Below are 22,371 nucleotides of genomic sequence, written 5' to 3' on the forward strand. Positions count from 1 at the left end.
GCCTATCTGGACCTTGCAAAGGCATTTGACACAATACCCCACTCGGGCATCATAGATAAGCTATCCAGCTTAAATATAAACCCCTATGTCACAAGATGGGTCACAAACTGGCTCAAAGACAGAACCCACAGTGAGAGTTGCTGGAGCCATGTCAGACTCGAAACCGGTCACAAGTGGCGTCCCACAGGGTTCTGTCCTGGGACCACTCTTGTTCGGTATATACTTTTCCGAGGTACAGGCAAACGTGGGAGGACTATGGCTCACCAAGTTCGCAGATGACTGCAAACTGGGCGCCATAATCAACTCTCCAGCTGACACAAACATCCTTCAAAAAGGTCTCACAGAGACAGATAACTGGTGCCAGCACCATGGTTTAAAGTTAAATGCCAAAAAATGTATAGTCATACCCTTTGGCAAAAACAATGTGCCCACAAATTACCACATAGGCGGAAACCCATTAAGTACAGAGAAAGTTATTAGGGACCTGGGGACCCAAGTTGATGGCAATCTCTCCTTTGAAAACCACATTGCCAAAGTGGTTAGAAAGACCTTCTACATAGCCCACCTCATCTCGAAGGGTTTCACATCTAGATCAAGAGAGGTAATCATGCCCCTTTATTCATCCCTCATCAGACCCATCATAGAATACAATGCCCCTTTTGGGATGTACCTTACCCGACACTTGTAGCAATTAGAAAGACCCCAAAAGTATCTCACCAAGAGGATCAAGGGTCTCAAACAGATCCCATATGCTGCTCGGTTAAAAAAACTCCAGCTCTACTCAGTTGCATACCTCCTACTTCGAGGCGATCTATGCCTGACATACAAAGCTATGTCAAATCCAGAATTAATGGACATGCTGCACCTCAGTAAATCTAAATCCCTTAGAGCCACACGCTTGAGGGACTTGAACCTCAGCACAGAAATAAATAGAACTTGGTGGAGGGACAGGTTCATAACCCAGAGGCTCCCTTCGCTCTGGAATAGAATTCCAGTTCATGTGAGGCAGAGCACCTCACTGAATCTCTTCAAGAAGAATCTCGATAGGTGGATGGGGGATCGTAGGTTTGTCCCAGGGATTACTCCCGTGTCACTATTAGACAGAGGCACAGTAAACTAAACCTTAAAAAGGGCACAGTATACTCAAATCAAGGGGTGGCGTAAGCCATACAGAATCGGGCTAGGCTTATAATTGCCTCAGGGCAGATAGCCTAGTATGAACCTATGAACCTATGAATCAGGGATGAATTTCCTGTTCCTCATCCAGTTGTCCAAGTTATACTTGAATTGGGTTAGGGAGGAACTGGAATTTGATTTGCAGCAGTGAAGATGTGTCTGGGGGGCCAGAAAGGAAAATATAACTAAGGAGGGTAGATTTTTGAATACATTTTTGAAAATATTTGGCATGGAAGATGTGAATTCAGTACTAGGAGTTTGGAGTGAATTTACATATTATTCCTCAAGATACAAAAACTGGGCTAGGCTAGACAGATTTTACATTTCACAGGAAAGAGTGCATTTAATTGAAAATCTTGACATGCACTCAATAGCTATTTCAGATCATGCGCCAATAATAACTAAAATAAAAACGCAGGGTAATGAAGTAAAAAGGACACTGGCACCTTCCCACCTATCTGTTGAACAGAGAGGAATTTAAGGAATGGGTAGTAGAAATTATTCAGGAGCTATTAGAGAAGATAGAAATTTCTTCTGAAAATATTTATTTATTTTTTATTTTATTTTACTTTTGTTGACCGGGCTAGTCCAACTGGATACATGTCCATTTTCAGTGGAGGCCCGGGGAGAAAAGCTCCAGGATCATGGTAAGTTAAACCAATACAATGAATAAGTTACAACAAATAAATCAAGTAAATACAAATACAATGTTGTTGTTAGGACAAGTAAATACAGGTAAATACACTGACGCTTACAGGCCCAAATAAAGGAAACAAGAATGAAAATTATGTTTTGAAGAGGTACAGAATTAAACAGCTAGACAAACAGGCAAAATAGTGGCCTCTTGGGTTTATGGGTTAGGTGGAGGCTGAGAGAAGCCTTGGACAGGCAGGGATGATAGCACTTAGTCTGGATTGGAGCAGGGGCATAACCATTGAGATTTCAGGTGTGCTCTGAGGTGTTTTTAAACTGGTACTGAGATGACGTGAGTCTTAGGTTGTTTGGAAGGGCATTCCAGGATTTGCCAATAGAATTGGCATATAGTGCTTCACCACCAGAATTGTTGGCTTTAATGGTCAGTACTTGTAGGCTATTGGAAGACCTGAGGGACTTAAGGTTGGAGTACGGGGTGAGTATTTTGTTCAATGCGGGGGTTTTGTCTGGATGATTGATAATTTTAAATGCCTCAGTTAGCTGGTTGAGTTTGAGAATATTAGGCAGTTCTAGCCATTCCATTGACCTTAGATTTAGGCAGTGATGGGTGCGATAGGGCATTCCAGTTATGAATCTGGCTATGTGATTGTATGTCGTAGAAAGTTTGTTGAGCTCTCTCTTATTGAGGAAGGAGAATATCGGGAGGCATAAAGGAGTGTGGAGAGGAGGTGGGTTCGGGCAATAGTAAGTTTGGTGTGCGGTGTTAAGAAAGCCTTTATTCTATACATTGACCCAAGTTTTTATTGACCGATTTAATGGTTAGATTTACATGCATATCAAATTTAAGATTATGGTCTATGGTCACCCCTAGTAGTTTGGTGTGGGTGCAGGGTAGATGATGGTGCCATTATTGGAGGACACATGGAAGGTTGGGTTATTGGTGTTGAGGGTTCTATAGCTTGAGCAGTAGCTGGGGTGGGGAAAAATAGAAGTAATTTGGTTTTGGTTGGGTTGAGTAAAAGTTTAAGTTCCGAGAACCATTTTTCGACAGTGGAAAAGCAGTTTTGGGTGGTGGCATGGAGTTTGGCGAGAGATACATCAGAGCAGATCAGGGTGGAGTCATCTGCATATTGAATACAAGTGGCCTTGGGAATCTTGGAGTGTAAACCATTTATGAAGATGGAAAAAAGAAGGGGACCGAGAATAGATCCTTGGGGGACACCAATATTGGTGGGGAGGAGGTTTGATAGGCTGTTTTGCCACTGAACCGCCTGTTTTCTGCAAGAGAGGTAGGCATTGAACCAACTTATGGTTGGTTTGCTAAGATGAAAGGTTTCCAGTGACTGAAGTAATAGTTGGTGGTTGACCATATCGAAGGCTTTCGATAGGTCTAGAAAGAGCGCAGAGGATATTAATTTATTATTGCGGTTGTGGTTGACTGAGTCAACAAAGGAGAGGAGAGCAGTGGTTGTGCTGTGATGGGGGCGAAAGCCATGTTGGGTGTTCGATAGGAGGTTATTTTGTGTGAGGTGGTTCATGAGTTGTTTGTGGACACAGCGTTCCATAATTTTGGCTAGGGGAGACAGTATGGCTATGGGTCTATAGTTCGAAGTGTCAGTGGAGGACCCTCCTTTATGGAGGGGGATGATAAAGGAGATTTAATATAGCTAGGGAGTGGGATAAAATTAAAGTGGAGTTTAAAAATAGAGATATGGTTGAAAAGTAACAAGAAGTGTTAGACTGACAAATGTTTAAGTATTGCAGAATAGAGGAATGTCACAGAACAAGAGGAGAAACTGCAGAACGCTAAACAGAAAATAAGGGATTACCTCGATAATATGCCTGAGTTTAGAAAGACTGTTGTTAAGCAACTTTTTTTTGATAATAACTGCAGAGCAGAAAAACTAGGCTAGAGGGAGAGGAGGCTCAATTACTAACAGGATAGGAGGAGATGAGATGAAGATCTGGAAGATTTTGTTTAACAGTATTTTAATAGGAGGAGAAGGACCAACATCCTGGAAGAAAGCATAGTAGCTGTACTATCTAAAGAGGGTAAAGATCCATCAGATCCAGCTTCATGCATGCCCATTTCAGTACTAAAATCTTGATTGTAAAGTGTTTATGTTTATAGTGGGTAAAAGAATGTCAAAAGTGATGCCAAAATTGATAGCTCTGGATCAGTGTGGTTTTGTGGAGGGGATGCAAACATTTGAGAACATAAACAGAACAGTGGTGATCCAGAGGGGAGCAGAATGTAAGAAAATACCACTGTTGCTGGTGGGTCTTGATGCAGAGAAAACATCTGATAGAGTAAACTGGGATTTTACGAGCAGAGCAATGGAAGCATTTGCATTCCCTGATAAACTTATAAGGTTGATTAGGAGGATATATGAAGGATTGGAGGCAAAAATTCAAGTGAGAGGGTCCTCTCTGATAATTTCTGCTTGAGCAGAGGAACCGGGCAGGAGTGTTGTCTCTCCCCTTTGTTATTTGCATTATAGTTAGAACCATTGGCAAAGAAAATAAGGGACTCAGAAATTCAAGAGTAAAATTGGTACGGTAGTCAAAAAACAGCTGGCTGTATTTTCAGATGACATTATTTTATACCTGACAAAACCAGAGATAGACATTGCAGTGTTGTGGAACATGTTGAGACAGTTTTGAAACTTTTTAGGATATAAAATTAATGGAGCAAAAAGAAAAACAGTAGTGGTAAATTGTGTACCCACATACAAACTGGTTCAGCAATATCCATATTTATGGGGACATGATAAAATGAAGTATTTAAGAGAATGGATTAAAAATGATACTGGTGTGGCCGCTAATGATATTTGTAAAGAGACTAAACACAAGATAATACAAAAACTAAGAAAAAGGAAGCTCTGTCATATGGATATTGATAGTAAGATACAAGCAGTTAAAATGTTTTTAGTCACTTTAGTCTTATATACTGTTCAGTCGTATTTTTATCAACCAGAGGAGAAGTTGTGGATAGCAATTAATTAAGAGTTGAAGGATTTTATTTGGGAGGGGGAGGTGTCGAGTCAAGTGGGATAAGCTTATTCTTCCAATAGAACAAGGCGGATTGGGCTTACCCGAGTTGAAGTGGCATTTCAGAGCAACACAGTTAAGACTCCTATACATAGCACAAGCAGAAAACTGTAATTCAAAGTGGAAAGAGATGATGATTAAACAGGGGGGAAGCTCAAGTAACAGGGAGAGACTGGGATTCTGTCTGCAGACCTTTAAGGAGAACAACAATAATCATACAGAATAATATATTTATAAAGTAGCCGAAGGTCTTCTAAGAACTAAGCCAACACGGGAGTGTAGAAAGCAGATTCTGCCGATAGGGATGACTGCAATTTGGGATACAGGCAATAGGCAAGAGGGGGTCGGAATGTATTGGAGAAAACTGACAAAGGAACCAAGGTACTGGGAGCAAATAACTAGAAAGGGAAAAGTAATAGAATCTTATTTGGACTGCAGGCTAGAGACTGCCTTCCATATCAAGATTGATATCAGAGTATAGGCAAAGAGAAAGAAATGGGGGGGGGGTCATAAATGAAAGACCAGTACTGGTAGAGTTTTTAGTAGAATCTTGAACAGAAGTCGCTGTTAAGAAAGGAATAATTAGTAGAGCATATAAAACATTGCATGATAACTTTAAGAATCTATCAGAGGATGTTCGGAAGGACTGGGAAGAGAGATTAGATAAGCAATTCACAAAGAAACAATGGAGGGAATATATGTATGTTTCCCAAATATGCAACAAAATCTAGAAGATTTCTGATCTTTGCCTGGAAGTGCTTCAGTCTTTGGTCTTCAGTGCACCCCGCATCGATGATGCATTGGGCCACCTGGAAGTGATTACATTGGTATTTTTATACCCCAGGCAGACTTCAAAGAATTTTTCCTCAGGTAGGCAGCAAATGTTGGAGGTGTGATGGGGCAGAAAGGGGTAATTGGGAACATATTTTCTGGGAGTGTAATGAGTTCGTAGACTTTAAAGATTCCCTGTAGACTGCTGTGTCAGAGATTCTGGGTTAGAATGTTGGCGTGACAAGGGAAATGATTTTTTTGAGCTATGATACAAACTTGGAATTGCCTAGACATAGTAAGGCCTTGTTGAGTCTAATTGAGATTGCGTTGCTATGGTTTGTTTACATTTATATAAAAGTAACATGACCTATGTCATACATGGTAATTTAATAAAGATGTTTCTTGTTTAAAAAAAAAGAACAAGAAGCAGAATCTCTTTTTGTTTCACAGCTCACTTTTTGCTGGACAAACCTTTGTATTTTCTCCTTAACATGTACTGCATAAAAAAATTATTTTGTCCCTCCAGGAAAAAATTATTTGAAAGATTGTTGGTTACAGCAGTTTGAATCTCATACCTGCTTCTCGACATTCCCTAAATAGTGGAATACATGTAATCCTCTTCTGCCTGGTATACAGCGAGTAATCATTCTCCACAAACCCTCTGCTGTCTCCAACTTTTAGTACTTTGTCACTGTTTTTCCCGAATTAACTCCTTCTGCTGGTAGGATTATATCTTTACTGTTAAAGGTCTTAAGTTGCTCTCTCATAGACGGGTTTGGCATATACTCATGATGTGCCCTTTCAGTTAACAACTCCTGCTGTGGAATACCAATCCAATTGCTTATTTGTGCTTTCATAAAATTAATACAGCCTGTTCCGTCCAGTTTCTTTGGTACAGCAGAAAATCACAGGTTTTCCCTATGTGCTCTGTCCTCTAATTCTGTTGTTTTTTTGAAGCAGCTCTTCTTAGGCAGTCTCATATTCAGCCAGCCTTTTCTTCATTTTGACCTCTGATTTTTGCAGTTTTATCACCTCGTCTGAATATCTGTTTAAAGCTTCTTCCTTTTTTTCCAGCCTTTATTTTTATGAGTTGATATACTCCATCAGTGTTTTGTTTATTTTAATCAGGTCTGTGTGCATCTAGGTTACTGGAAGTCTTGAACTACTTTTGTTGAACAGCTGCAGTACTCTTCCCAGTCAGTGTTTTTTCCTCACATTTTGTAGCTGATTTTCTTTCAGGTCCTCTGTATTTCTTTTTTCCTGGCATTCAGGCAGTGGACTTTGTAGTCAGTTACTGAAATTTACCCAGAAATATGAGTCCACTGGCTTTCTCTTCTGAGTTTCTGTTTTCGCACTGGGAGAGCTAGAATTAAATTGTTACTCAATGTGCAGCCATCTTAGAAGTCTCATGGGTGAAAGGGTTTTGATCCCTTTTAGGCATCTTTTTTCTGAGGACATGCTTCTGATTCCAGGAAATTTTATTTGTCCAAATGGAAGAGATTTTCTTTCTGGTGCCTTGCTTGCAACCAGGATCCACTTTCTGTGGAAGTTCTTTTTCTCTCTTATTTGTGTGAATTGCTCCATGATGGGTTGGCATACTCTTCAGTTAAAGCTCACCTTTCAACTATTTCTGATCGTCTTTCTTTGACTCCTACTATGGCCTCTAGGTTTGAGGTCAAAACAGTTTGTTAAAGGCTTCCTTGATATTAGGCCTCTGAGGAAGCCGATTCCTCCTTTCTGGGACCTTACTTTTGTTCTTGAAAAAATTGACTTAGGCTCTTTTTGAGCCTGCAGCTTCAGCTTCCTTTCCGGAATTGTTCATGGAAGACTGTTCTTCCTTTGGCCCTTACTTCAGCTAGGAGGTTGTCTGAGCTTCAGGCTGTTATGGCTGTCCCTCCATTTTTAGTTTTTCATAGGGAAAGGTATCTCTTTATACTGATCCTTCTTTTAGCCCAAGGTGATTATGAATTGTCCCTTAATCAGTCTGTTAATTTGTCCACTTTTTTCCTTCTCCACAGTCTGCCAGTGAGAAAGTTCTTCACACCTTGGATTTGCACAGACAGCTCAGATATTATTTATTTGCATAAGAATAAGGCCATTTGCAAGTCTCAGCAACTTTTTGTTTCTTTTCATTCTAAATCTCTAGGTTTCACTGTTTTTAAGCAAACCATTTTTTCATGGATCTCTAAGACCATTTCTTTTTGTTATTCCTTTCATGGGAAAAGCCATCCTGCTTCTGTAAAGACTCATTCTACCAGGGCTATGACTTCCTCCGGTGCTGTTTTCAAAGAATTGGATACCAATTCCCTCCTTGAGAATGCTACTTGGACTTCTCTCCATACATTCACTAAATACTACAAGCTGGATGTGGTTTCCAGGGCTAGAGTTGGATTTGCTATCCTCCATGGGTTTTTTGGGGGCCCTTCTAGACAATCCTCCCAAGATTCCTGGTGAGCTTTTGTACTCTCCCTTTAGTAAAGAATACTGCAATAGTGATATGGAAGGATGTAGTACAGTTGTGAAAAATCGTACCATGACAGTAGATGTCCTTCCCTTCACTGTTGCAGTATTCACTCCCTCCCTCCTCCCCGTTTTTCTTTTTGGATGCACATTCCTCCTTTTTTCCTTGGGCTGTTCATCCTGGGGCTGTTCACTTCTGAAGTATGCACATCCCTATGTCACCTTTATTCCCTTTGCCATGAGTGGGGAGCATACATGTGATGTACGACGGCCCTAAAAACCTAAGGCTTTGGTATACTGGATGGATGTTGGGCTACCCTTGGCAGAGAATCCCTTTAATAAAGAATACTGCAACAGTGAAAGGAGGGACATCTATTGTTATGGTACGATTTTATACAAGTGTACTTTTCTGGGAAGGTGTTTACAAAAGAGCAGTAGCTTATCCACCAGAAATAGTAGGCCTTGTGGGTCTAATCCTATATGAAGGTTTGGATTCCCCACTATCATATTCCATACTTCTGATCATTTGATTGTTGATTGGCAGTTAGTGCAGTGGACTAAAGCTCTGAGCATTAATGAACTACTTCCTGTGCCCAGGATTTGATTCTTTCCACTTCTTTTTGTTTACTGTGTGACAATAAGCAAGTTAATTAACAACACATTGCTGCTAGGTACCCATGAAAAGGGACAGTTGTGTCCAGTGGTCTTACCTAGTCAAAAAATAGGCAAATAAAAATTAAAAAAAAAAAAAATAATAGTCTGACTTGTTATATAAAGCTAGGTGGTACAGACTGATTTCTGGAATATTGTCCTTTGCTTTTAACCTTCTGATAATCTTCACCATTGAACTACATATCTTAGCTACCATTTTTTGCTCACTGAATAATAAGATGCCTGGGTCTCTTAACTTCAAGACAGTAATTTTGCATACCTGTTGTAAATGTTTGAAGTCTATCATTTTGGTGCCTTACTTTTGTGAAGATGTGGTTGTGATCCATTCTACTGGAAAACAGATCTAATATTTTTGAGTGCAAAGTAGATTTTATTTGTTATCCTTGTTCACAATTCCTGTTTGTATCTCAACTTTGAATTTTTTTACATTTCTGCATAACATACATATGTATCCTAGGTCATGTTTAGTCTTGCTGTACACAGCACCTGTACTGTGTGTTGTCTGAGATCCTGTAAGCAGTGAAGCACCTGTCATTATATTGCTTTTCATATAGTAAAGATGGGCAAGCCTGGGAGTTTTGAAGAAGAGCTGAGCCAGAGCTCAACCAAGGGTCTGACTTGGCTCTTAGAGAACTCTGAGAGCTGAGCCAGACCGGGTAATCATAGCAGTAGCTAGGTTAAAAATAACCAAGTCTGAACATCCAGAGGAGCTTAATTAAGCAAAATAAGTAAAAACTTTGCAGTTTCAGCCAAACAGAAACTGACATTGCCAGCATTCACTCAAGTGAGTGAATGTTGACAGTATGATGATCACATTTCCTAACAATGGAATATACAAGTCTGCTGACAATGCATAATGGGAAAAACTATAATAACCACAACATACAATTACACCACTCTGTATGCAGTAACAGTAATATTTGCCTATGCTTGTGGTAAAGAATATGATGTTCTTCATTCCACATTGCTGCAGTCCTAACTATTGGGTAGTCCGCTGTCCAGTCGGCCCGAATACCAAAGTATATGGCTGACGTCGGTCAGGGCGCATTAGACTGACGTCAGTACGTCAGGGTACTAATGCGCATGACCGACGTCATATCCTCAGTCTTTTTTGCCGCATGGTCCGATGCAGAAGCAGTTTTGCGAGTGCAGGTTGGCGTTCTGAAATTTTCTGAAGTCGGAGTTTCAGACCGAATCAAAGTTGGCTAAGTACCCCGTTGGGGAACATTTTGGTTTTTCTTGCCTCAGTATTTAACCGGATGTCAGAAAAAGTGAATAACTGTATTTCTTGTGGGAAACAGATACCTCATAGGGATTACCATACCTTGTGTATACCTTGTTTAGGGCCTGAGCACGACGTTGTTGGATGCCGCTCTTGTGCTAGATTTAACAAGCGCACTATTAAGAGACGGTTAGACTGTGCCAGGTTAGTGTTTGGGAAGCGTTGTAATTATAAAATGCCGTCGGATGCTCCGGCGCCGCTTCGTCCAAAAAGCGCAAGGACAAAACAGTGAAGCCTAGGGTTGATGAACCGGCAGTCCCAGACGTTGGTTCTTTAGAAGGCTCAGTGGAGCCAGAGGTTTTGCCAGGACTTTCTTTGGAGTCTCAGGCAGAGACTTTACTGTTGCAGGATGTGCCTTCTCAGGAGGTAGGCCAGGCTGAGGGGGCTTCTCAGGTAACTGTTCTTCCCTCTCTTCCCAAGGTAGTTAGAGCCTCTCCTTCTGTTTCCAAAACTTCTTTGAGAGGTAGGCCAAGTTTAGCTTCAGTGGGGGCTTCTACTAGCACTTCAGGTTCTGTGCCTAAGAAACATATGCTTAAAATGGCAGAAGATTTGATTACTCTGATTAGAGGTTCTATGCCCCCTCCTGATAAGAGGCCTAGGGTGGAACCTGAGTTTGAGAGTTTTGAACAGTGTTCAGAGGCTTCTGAGTCTTCTGCGGAAGACTTGCAGGAGTATCCTCCTTATTCTGATTCTGATGTGGATGATTCCACTCCTGCAGCTTCTCCTCCTGAGGATTTCTCATTTTCAGAGACTCTGCATTCCATGAGGGAGCACTTTAAATGGGAAGGCCAAGATTACTCTGATTCTAGGAAAAGGCTTAGGGAATTCTTGTTTTTACCCCAGCATAGGCCCTTAGCTATACCTCCTGTGTTGAATGTGGTAGAAGATGTTTTTGCAGAGGCTTCCCTGAACCCTGATTCCTTGCCTCCTGCTCCTGTTAAACCTGATAGGTACTATAGGGTGCCTGAAGCTCATAAGTATCTTTTTAAGAGCCCTAGGGCAGACCCTGAGACTGTTTCTCAGGGACCTAAAGGTGTTAAGGCCTCTGTTGTTAAAAACCCTGTTCCCACTGATAAAGAGGCAAGGGCTTTGGATAGATGGGGAAAGAAAGTGTATCCTTCTTCCACTTTAGCCATGAGGGCGTTGAATTGTCAGTTCCACATGCTAAAATATCAAAATTATCTCCTTTCACAATTGAAATCTAAGGTGGATGCTTTGGCGGAAGGTATTGAGTGTAAAGAGTTGCTGGATTTAGTTCATGTGTCTGAACAAGTGGGTAAGCATTCTTTGCAATGTGGTTTTGATGCTGTACAGGCCTCCTCGAGGGTGGCTGCCACTAGTTCTGTTCTTCGCAGGCATGCCTGGTTGAGGGATCAGAATTTAGCTGAGCATGTTAAGACAAGGATTTTGGATGCTCCTTTACAGTCTGATGTGTTGTTTGGTTCGCCTGTGGAAGCAGTTTTAAAGAAAATGGAGGACAAAGCTAAGTCTATGCAAACTGTTAAAGATTTTTGCAGGTGCAGCCACCAAGTTTAGTAGAAATTGGCCTACTAAGGGATGGACATATCCTGCTTATGATTCCCAGTCTAGGGGTAGGTCTAGACGTGGTAGGGGCAGAGCTCAAGGTTCTTTTAGGCCTAGAACAGGAGTTCACCTGCTCAGACTTCTGGTGAGGGCAGGGGTCAGTCCTTTCATAAACAGACCCAATGACCTGCCTTTTCAGCTGCCAGTAGATTCCCGCCTGGCAGCTCCTTTGGGAGGAAGACTGTCTCTTTTCAAAGAAAATTGGGATTTAATTACTCAAGACAGATGGGTGTTGGATATCATTCACCACGGTTACAGGTTTTATTTCCATACATTGCCCCTTTCAAAGGCATGCCAGACGTTCCTCCTCCACAAAGGAAAGAGGCTCACAAGCAAATTTCTCAGTTACTCCAGATAGGGGCCATTCAGCCAGTCCCTGTATCAGAAAGGGGCCTAGGATTTTATTCTCGCCTGTTCCTAGTACCAAAGAAGGGGAACACGTGGAGACCAATTTTGGATTTATCTATCCTCAACACTTATCTGGACATTCCCAAGTTCAAGATGTTGACGTTACAACAGCTTTTACCTCTGCTGGGCAAAGATCACTGGATGGTAACTTTAGATCTCAAGGAAGCTTACCTTCATGTGCCTATAAGACTAAGTTGCAGGAAGTATCTGCGTTTCGAGCTGGAAATTCTCATTATCAGTTCTCTGCATTGCCCTTTGGCTTATCTACTGCCCAGAGTATTCACAAAGGTTCTGGCTCCAGTGATAGCTTACTTCAGGCTAAAAGGAATTCAAATCTATCCTTACTTGGACGACTGCCTGATTCTGGCTCAAGAAAAGGAAGACCTTCTACAGCATCTGGAATATGTTATAGCAGTGCTAAGATGCCTAGGGTATTCTGTGAACGAAATAAAGTCCAGTCTAGTACCCTCTCAAGACGTGTGCTTTCTGGGTGTGAGACTGAATACAGCAGCCCAGATGGCCTTTTAACCCCGGACAAACAAAAGAGTCTATCACTTTACTTCCATCAACTATCCCATCAGTCCGTGCTGACTGCAAGGACAGTCCTTCAAGCATTAGGGTTCATGGCATCTTGTATTCTGGTGCTTCCCAATGCCAAACTGCATATGAGGAAGCTACAATGGTATCTCAAAATGTATGGACACAGCACTGCCAGGATTTGGACACTGTCATTCAAATAATACCTTGCCTTCAAAAAGAATTTTTGTGGTGGGCTCAGGAATGTCACCTAAACAAGGGACTCTCTGTGACGCCGCCAGAGGCGAGTCAGATTTTAACGACAGATGCCTCGGACATTGCTTGGGGAGCTCATCTAAATGGAAAGTGGATACAAGACAAGTGGCCTGCCAGACTACAGCATCTACATATCAACATGAAGGAGATGTTAGCAGTCCAGTTTGCATTAATGGCTTTCAAGGAGTTACTTCTTCCAGGACAGGTGTTGATTCTAACAGACAACACAACTGTCATGTGGTACATCAACAAACAAGGGGGAACACATTCTTATCCTCTATGCAGGCAAGCAATGATTTTATGGGAGACTGCGCTCAGCTTGCAACTAACTCTTCAGGCAAGGTTTCTGCCGGGAGCACAGAACTCCTTAGCAGATGTGTTAAGCAGACATATCATGGATCCCCACGAGTGGAAACTGGATCTTCATGTATTTCAGAAATTGACAGTGTCATGGGGAACTCCAGACATAGATCTGTTCGCTTCTCCACTAAACCACCAGCTGCCAAAGTTTTGCACAAAGGGGTTTCATCACACAGCTTGGAAAGTGGATGCTCTGTCTTTCAGTTGGAAAAATCTTCATGTGTATGCCTTTCCACCTCTGCCTCTTCTTCCAAAGGTGCTCTTAAAGGTCAGACAAGACAAGCCAAGGATGATTTTAATAGCTCCAGATTGGCCTCGGCAACACTGGTACCCACTACTAAGGAGTCTGGTAAGGAAGCCTCCATGGCCTTTACCTTTGATTCCACATCTGTTATCTCAGAAGGACGGTCATCTGCTCAATGTCAAGCTTCACTCTCTTCATCTAACAGCCTGGCATATTCTGTGTTAAAACACAGCAGGTCTCAACTTCCTCAACAAGTTTTAAATGTGATTATGGAAGCTAGAAGACCTAGTACAAGGAAAGTGTACGCAGAAACATGGAAGAGATTTTTGTTTTGGAGTACAGCAAAGAATTTGGAGATTTCTGAGCCTAATTTGAGTGTGGCTCTTCAATATCTTACTGAGTTATTGGACAAAGGTTTGTCCTTCTCTTCCATTAAGATTCATGCTGCAGCAATTTCAGCTCACTATGATTGTGACCCACCATTGTTTTCGCATCCTTTGTTCAAGCAGTTTCTTAGAGGGGCAAAGAATATAAGACCCCAATGAGAGCTCCTACTCCTGCTTGGGATCTCAATTTTGTGTTGGAAAAACTTACTCTACAACCTTTTGAGCCTCGGCTACTGCTGAATTGAAATACTTGTCATGGAAGACTGCTTTTCTGTTGGCTATTACTTCTGCAAGAAGGGTGTCTGAGTTGCAGGCCCTTATGGCAGTAGAGCCCTTTTGATTTTCCATAAGGATAGGGTATCATTACGTACTAATCCTTCCTTTATGCCTAAAGTGGTTTCTAGTGTGGCTTTAAACCAAACTATTCATTTGCCTACTTTTTATGCAGACCCCCAAAATAAAGGGGAAAAGATTTTGCACACTTTAGATGTACACAGGCAATTGCGTTATTATTTAAGCAGGACTAAGGATTTTAGGCAGTCTCAGCAGTTGTTTGTTTCTTTTGCTTTGAGTTCACAGGGCAAGCCTGTGTCAAAACAAACTATTTCTAGGTGGATTGGGTTTTGCATTGCTTTTTGTTATTCCCATCATGGCAAGGAGATTCCAGCTGGGATTAGGCCTCATTCCACTAGGGCTACTGCCACTTCAACAGCATTCCTAAGGGGGGTGGCAACTAAGGATATTTTGGAGGCAGCTACTTGGAGTTCAGTGCATACTTTCTCTAAGCATTATCACCTTCCTCTCTACTCTAAGTCTAGGGCTGGTTTTGCCACAGCTGTTTTGCAAGGCATGTTGTCAGCTCCTACTTCTTTATGATTTGCCAGCCTCCCTTACCTCTGCTTTGGGATTCTACCCAATAGTTAGGACTGCAGCAATGTGGAATGAAGAACATAGTACAGTTTTGTACCTACCATAAATGTAGATGTTCGAGGATCCACATTGCTGCAGTCCAATTTACCCTCCCTCCTTCCCCTCTGTGTTTAGGGGTGGTTGTGTAGGTGAGGTTCTATGCTGATAATTTTGTATATATTGTACATATTTTTGGTGCAGGTATATTGGGCCTTGTCTTTTTAGGGTCTTCTGACATCTGGGGCAAGAAAAGACTGAGGATATGACGTCGGTCATGCGCATTAGTACCCTGACGTACTGACGTCAGTCTAATGCGCCCTGACCGACGTCAGCCATATACTTTGGTATTCGGGCCGACTGGACAGCGGACTACCCAATAGTTAGGACTGCAGCAATGTGGATCCTCGAACATCTACATTTATGGTAGGTACAAAACTGTACTTTTGTTTTTGCCCTTCTGGTGTAATGATGATTTAGTGCATTTGCAAGAAGTGGTCAAACAGACCCAAGGTAATTCTATATACAGTGCCAAACTGGGGCAACAAAAGCTCTGTGAAATGTTAGGTTTTGTTTATGTAAGAAGCCATAATTTCCTTCCCTTAAGGCAGCTTACAGTAATAGTAATAATAACAATAGTAATAAAATAATAATAAAGCAATTTCTACATTCTCCACTGAAGCTGGCTATCTTAACTAAGTAAAACCTCTGGGAAGCAAGAACCTGACTCCCTCCAGCTTTTCTATTGTAATAGGTGAATTACAATTTAGTTTTTGTAAACTGTTGAGGATTAAAGCTATATGCACAACATCAGTGAAGGGATCCAGCCAATTGCCACTAGATTGGGCTATAATACCTTGAATCAGCCTTACACTCACACAGTGTTCTCGTCCCAAGCATTTACTTTTTAATTTGGTAAAGTTTTGCTTCTAGGCTGTCCCCACAGTAATTTGGCTCCCTCCATATTGACTAAATTTGCTAGTTTACCCTTAGGATCCTATTAAAATTAGCCTGAAAATTGGTGTAAAAATAAAAAAATAATAAAACAAATTAAAATACAGCCAAAAATTGTTAATCTCCAAACTCTGGACCCCACCCAGTTCGGGTTTGTAAAAGGCAGATCATGTCTCCTAAACCTGATGGACGTCCTTGAAGCAGTCACCAAAGCCGTAGACAAGGGTAAGGTTTTTCACACAGCCTATCTAGATCTTGCCAAGGCTTTCGACACCACCCCCCACTCTGGAATTATAGATAAACTCACTAAACTAGGTATAAATCCCTTTGTCACAAGATGGGTTGCCAATGGCTCACTGACAGAACCCACACTGTGAAAGTAGCAGACTCCAAATCTGACTTCAGACCAGTGACAAGTGGAGGACCACAGGGTTCAGTCCTGGGTCCTCTCCTGTTTGGTATCTTCTTCTCTGAAGTACAGGCTAACACAGAAGGTCTTTGGCTAACAAAGTGCGCAGAGGACTGTAAACTAGGAGCCATAATCAAAACTCCTAACGATGTGGACATCCTACAAAAGGGCCTCACTGAGACAGATGCCTGGTGTCAAAGCCATGGACTCAAGCTCAGTGCCAAAAAGTGTATTGTCATCCCCTTTGGTAAAAACTCTGTACCCATGAACTACAACATGGGCGGTAGTATACTTAACACCGAAAGTGTGATAAGAGACCTTGGGACACAGGTGGACAGTAGTCTCTCCTTTGATAATCACATTGCCACAGTAGTCAGGAAATCCTTCTATGTGGCACACCTCATCACAAAAGGTTTCTCATCCAGAAAAAAAGAGGTCATTGTTTCCCTCTACTCATCACTCATTAGACCCACTATAGAGTACAATGCCCCTTTTGGTATGTACCTCACAAGACATCTACAACAACTGGAAAGGCCACAGAAATACCTCACAAAGAGGGTTATTGGCCTCAAACAGATGCCCTACGCAGACCATCGCAAAAAACTCCAGCTTTACTCCGTCGCATATCGCCTACTCAGAGGTGATCTCTGCCTAACATACAAAGCTATGTCAAACCCAGAGCTGTTGGACATGCTCTATTAAAGAAATCCCAATCCCTCCGAGCTACACGCTCTAGGGACCTAAACCTTGTCACCACAATAAACAGAACATGCCGGAGGGAAAGATTCCTGTCCCAGAGACTTCCCATACTCTGGAATAAACTACCAATCTATATCAAACAAAGCTCCTCATTAGCACTCTTCAAGAAAAATCTTGATGATTGGATGGGAAATAGGAAATTCACCCTGGGGATCACCTCTGTGGCTCTGCTCGACAGTGGCACAGGAAAATAATTTTCTTGGGTGGCAAAAGCCAGGGTACCTTTTTGGCTGGGCTTGTATAGGCCCCAGGGCCGATAGCCTAGTACCTACCTATGAACCTGTGAACATTGCTTACATACAATCATGCAAACCAAAAGCCCAAGGTAACTCTCGGAGTCAGTGTTACTTCTCTTGTGGAAGACTTTCAATCCATATATATCTAGTTAATCACTGTATATTAATCAGATCAGATAATGGTAGTAGAAGTAGCGAACTTAAACTCATCCTAAGTAAAAAAAAAATATATATATATATAGTTTGAAATATTTTACAGAATTGCTAAGTATTTGAAAGTAATCCAAGCAGGGTAGGCAGTCTGTTTCCAGTCAAAAATCCTTTATTAAGTACAAAGACAAGCGATCCAAGTAAACATAAAAGACACACAAGTTTTAAGTTCCAAATACTGGATTGCATAGACATGGGTGATCTTGAAGGAGACATCCCGAATGTTCTGGAGAAACATGAACTCATGTGGCAATTAAAGCTGAACTCTTTTAGGAAGCCTGGACTAAACTACTACTGTTCACTTAAAAAAGTGTACTGGAACTTAGAAAACTGCCTCATTGTTTACATGACTAATTTTATTTTATTTTATTATTCCAGTTGGTTTTAAATACCATGTTAAATCAGTTTTAATTTAAGTGTATATTTTGTTTCCATCATCATACATTTTTTTCTTTTTCTTGTTCTTTTTTCCACTGTATTCAAAATAATGTGTAATAACAATACTAACTAATTACACAATAATATATTTTCTAGATAGTTTTTAGGCTTCTTGTACACAGACCTGAAGAAGTCTAGAAGGACAAAAACGATCTTTGTTAACAATAGGTTATGGATATAGAATATGATTTTTACAATGGATTTTTTTACATGCATTGATTGCTAAATCATCTAAGGTAATAATCTGGTTAAATAAGAGGTACCACGTCATTATTAATTTTATTTAAAGTACGTAAGGGTTATGTTATTATGACAGCTACTAGGTAGGGCAGGACCAGCTCGAATGTCACACTGATGGGGGAAGGGATGTGAATTTAACATGTATGCCAATAACGCTTTGTTTTACAGCACAATAAACCACTCCCTTGCTTGATAAAACGTATATATATATATATATATATATATATATATATATATATATAGTTAGAAAGCTTGTGAGGAAACTATTACTCTGTTATTTTTGTTTTACTTGGATCGCTTGTCTGTGTACTTAATAAAGGATTTTCGACCGGAAACAGACTGCCTACCCTGCTTGGATTACTTTTGAATACGTAATTCTGTACAATATTTCAAATTATATATTTATTATTTTTTTTTTGACTTGGGATGATTTTAAGTTCACTACTTCTACTTCCATTATCTGATCTGATTAATGTACAGTGATTAACTAGATATATATGGATTAAAAATCTTCCACACAGAGAAGTTTTTTACACTGTTTTTTTTTGTAACTTTAGTGATCTTTTGGTCTGCTGTTCCTCATACCTGGCAAGAAATGAGTGCTGCTTTTTAAGTAATAAAGTGTGCCATATTGGAGTTTCTGAGCATCTCTGATGTAGTGTAGTCAGATATTGTCGATGTCATTGTGTCCTGTTTTGATTTATTTATTTAATTTATACAGTGTGTTAACTGGGATAGAGCACTGATCCCATTGGACCAGTTTCAATCTCAGCCCAGAATGCAAATACACATCAAGTATTTAAAAAAAAATACAGTAGAGCGTCAATTATCTAATCGTCAGTTATCCAAACCCAGTCTTTCAAAATTTTTGGGTAGCAAAAATCATAACGTTTGAATATGTAAACGTACATATTAGCTTGTGCATGTTTTTTGAACTTGTAGCCCGCTTGTCTCTGAAAAATATTCTTTATTGTCCACTGGACTTGCTGAATGGTTGAAAAGTATATTCCCTGCATGCAGAAAAAAGATTTTTAGAAGTTTTTTATCCCGTTCAATGTATGTTTGATTATCTGAACAGTTTGATTATCCGAACTACTCTTGGTCCCAATTAGTTCTGATATTCGACTCTCTACTGTAATTTATACAATAAAAGAGCACATTAAAAACAAAGGAATAGTTAATATGTAACAGAAATAAGAACGTGGTCAACAGAAACTACTATGTTCAGTGTTTACATCAGTTAGAGTAATGACGTGTTAGGAGTTAGAGAAAAGATGCTGTAGTGAAAATGATGGTCAGTATATGTCAGAGATTGAAGGACTAGGTTATGTGACCTGAAGCAGAGCATTTATGAGCATCTTATGCTGTGAAATGTTACTTTAAGTCATGCCTGAAAGGAGGAGTAGTTAGAGGACTTCAAGATTTGAGGAAAGATCCCTCCAGTTTGGGTCCAAGAATGGAAAGGGAGTGGTTAAAGCATTGAAGTCTAGTTTTAGTTGCTTGCAAGAGAGGCCCTGAGTGACTATGAAATGTAAGGTTATATGACGGAGGCTGTCTAAGTAAGCTAGAGGAATGAGAAAGGCAGAAATGTTCTTTCAGGAACCAGAAAAGTTGGGAGCCAAGGAGTAGATTGGCTTGCTGGTGAACCAGCCGTTAGTTGGCTTAGGGTAAGACAATGGTATTCATACTTTGGAGAAAGGATAATGAAGCATCACTTAGAGTTGGAAATTGTTTGGATGGTGGTAGAGTTATATTTGAAGGCAGATCCTACAAGAGATAGTTTTGAATATGGGCTAAAATAATCCCTTTACCAATTGCATTTCTTGTTGGATGAGAGAGGAAAAAGGAGATTTTGTTGGCTCAGAAGAGTAGAGAGTTTATCTTTTTTTTCTGGTTGATTTTGAGATTTATTTATGTATCCTTTGATAACAAGAAAAGTCCAGCTGAGCCAGTGGCCCATTTTCAGTTGAGGCCCAGGGAGAAAAATTCCCCAACAAATTCAAAAACATTTAAACAGTAGTGGGTGAGCAGTTATATACAAGGGGAGAAAAGCCCAACAATAGATTAAATATTTTACAACGTAAACACGCACAAAAACATTTCACAGTAGCTGTTAAGTAGTTATATAAAAGGAAGAAAATCTCCACAACAGAATATTACTAGAATAAATTGGGATCAAACATGCAATATGTATTGCAAGTAGTAAGACACTTTGCAGAAGTAGATAGCCTTTGTGAATTAAATTAATACATAGCTATTCAAAATATTGGTAATATATAGGGGGTGAGATATAGTAGAGCAATCTGCTGCTAAAATAGAGAAATAGAATGAGATGAGAGGAGTAATGACCATGAGGAAAAATTAAGGACATAGAGAGAGTTGATTATTAGAAAGATGAGAATGTTATGGAAGGACACGAGAGAGGAAAATGAATAGTGGTAACTTTCAACTCAAGCATGGTATCATTAAAGTGAGAGCTTCTTTTGATGTTAGGCCATTACTACCTGCAACGATATGGAAGTGTTACTGAATTTAGAGTGAGAAAGACATAGTTTAAGTGAGTAGGTGGTCATGCATCTGTTTTGAGGGTTTTGCATGTAGAAATACAGGTGTTAGATATTTTTTTAGATTGGTATTGAAATTGGAAATGTCACTGTTATGTTTAGGGGTAAGGGGCTAGAGTTCCAGAATTGGGCTACATAGCTGGAATAGAGGGAGGCTCCTGCTGACAGGTGTGGTTTGTAGGTAGTGAGGAGCATTTTGTTTACAGATCAAAGTGGCCTAATATGGTTGTAAGTGTGCAGCAAGTCAAGTAGGGCTTTGCTTTCTCTGGTGTGTATTTTCATTTGTGAACTAGGAGTAGTTGGGTATAAGTGAGCATCTTTGGTAATTCAAGCCAATCAAGCTGTTTTAGGGCTAAACAGTGATGGGTTCTGTTAGATAGGTCAGTGGCAAATTTTGCTGTTTTATTGTAGCACTGGTTTAGTTTGTTTTGGATTTAAACTGGAATGTTAAGCAGTACTGAGGATGTGTGGGTGAGCCAGGGCAGCTGTAGATTAACCCTTCCTAAGGGGCTGTATGAAATGTGATAACTTGCAATCAATACACACACACACACATATATATATATATATATATATATATATATATATATATATATATATATATATATATAAAACAGTAGTACATAGTTAAAAAGGCATGATAAGCTCATCAAGTATTATGATTATACAGTGCATAGCTATAAAGAATTGGTTCAGCAAGAAAATAGGAGGCAAGCAACATATACTGTATTATTAAACATTGACAGTAAAATATATGGAAAGTGTTGCTTGTGAGTATAGTAAGGTATAGCATTAAATATCCAATTGTCTAGCACAATTTCACAAATATTAAAAATCGTATACTAAACAGATTTAAAAGCTTATACCACTTTAACATTAACAAGGTCTAACACAATGATACACACTAGATGATGGTGAAAATTAGGTGAGGGACCAAGCCAGACTCCTAGTTATCTGAAGGTGTTAACCTGCTCAATGGTATTGTTGAGGTGATCAGGAATAAGAATTGAGTTGGGGTTATTTTCCCTTTTAGAGGAGGTTCCATTAAGCATAGTAGCATCGTTTTAGTTTGTTTGTTTGCTGTCAAGACAGTTAATAAGGGAGAGGAAATCTTTTTGCAGATCATGTTGAATTGAGTGAGTTGTGTAATTGGAGTGGAAGATAACTATGTCATTGGCATATAATAAGACTGGAAGTTGGGGAAGGTCAACTATAAGTTTATTTATAGAAATTGAGAAGAGAAGAGGAGTCAGTATGGCACCTTGAGGGACTTTCTTAAGTAAGGGAGTGGTGGCTAATGTACTGTTGTTAAAATGTACTAAGGAATTTTTGTTGGATATGTAATTTTGGAACCAGTGAATAGCATAAGGGCTGTTTTATTGATGGGGCACTGCTTCAAATTTTGTGGATCAAAATCACTATGAGTACTGTCCTGGGTGAAATGGAGGACAACCCCCCCCCCACACTCCCTTATTAAATGTAATTATGTTTGAAGTCATACCTTTTTAGGGGAAAATGGACAAGTTCATGAAAGTGAAACAAAAAAATAATGTTTTATAATATAATATTAATGTTTTATACCTAATTCATGAAAATTGGATGTCACTGAAATGCCTAATCACTTATCACATCCCCTACTGGGTAAGAATCAGTCAAGGCATGACTGTCTTTCAGACAGCCATTACATGGTTGTAGTGTGTGCCCACATTCCCCACTACCTACGTCCATACACAGTGACCAGCTGGGCATGCAGTGGGCCTTAGCAAAGTTATGTCATCTACTTCTCCAGGTGATACAGCCTTGCAGTAGAGCCTA

At 40.2% G+C, this 22,371-nt stretch overlaps 1 protein-coding gene across 3 annotated transcripts in view; it reads left to right on the forward strand.

Annotated features, from left to right (window-relative positions):
• FAF1 (Fas associated factor 1) overlaps positions 1 to 22,371 on the forward strand; it is a 5,915,525-nt gene that overhangs the window by 3,749,768 nt on the left and 2,143,386 nt on the right. The window lies entirely within an intron of this gene.

This window comes from Protopterus annectens, chromosome 14.part0 (genome assembly GCF_019279795.1).
Source record: "Protopterus annectens isolate FY-2018-M chromosome 14.part0, PAN1.0, whole genome shotgun sequence".
Lineage (NCBI taxonomy): Eukaryota > Metazoa > Chordata > Ceratodontiformes > Protopteridae > Protopterus > Protopterus annectens.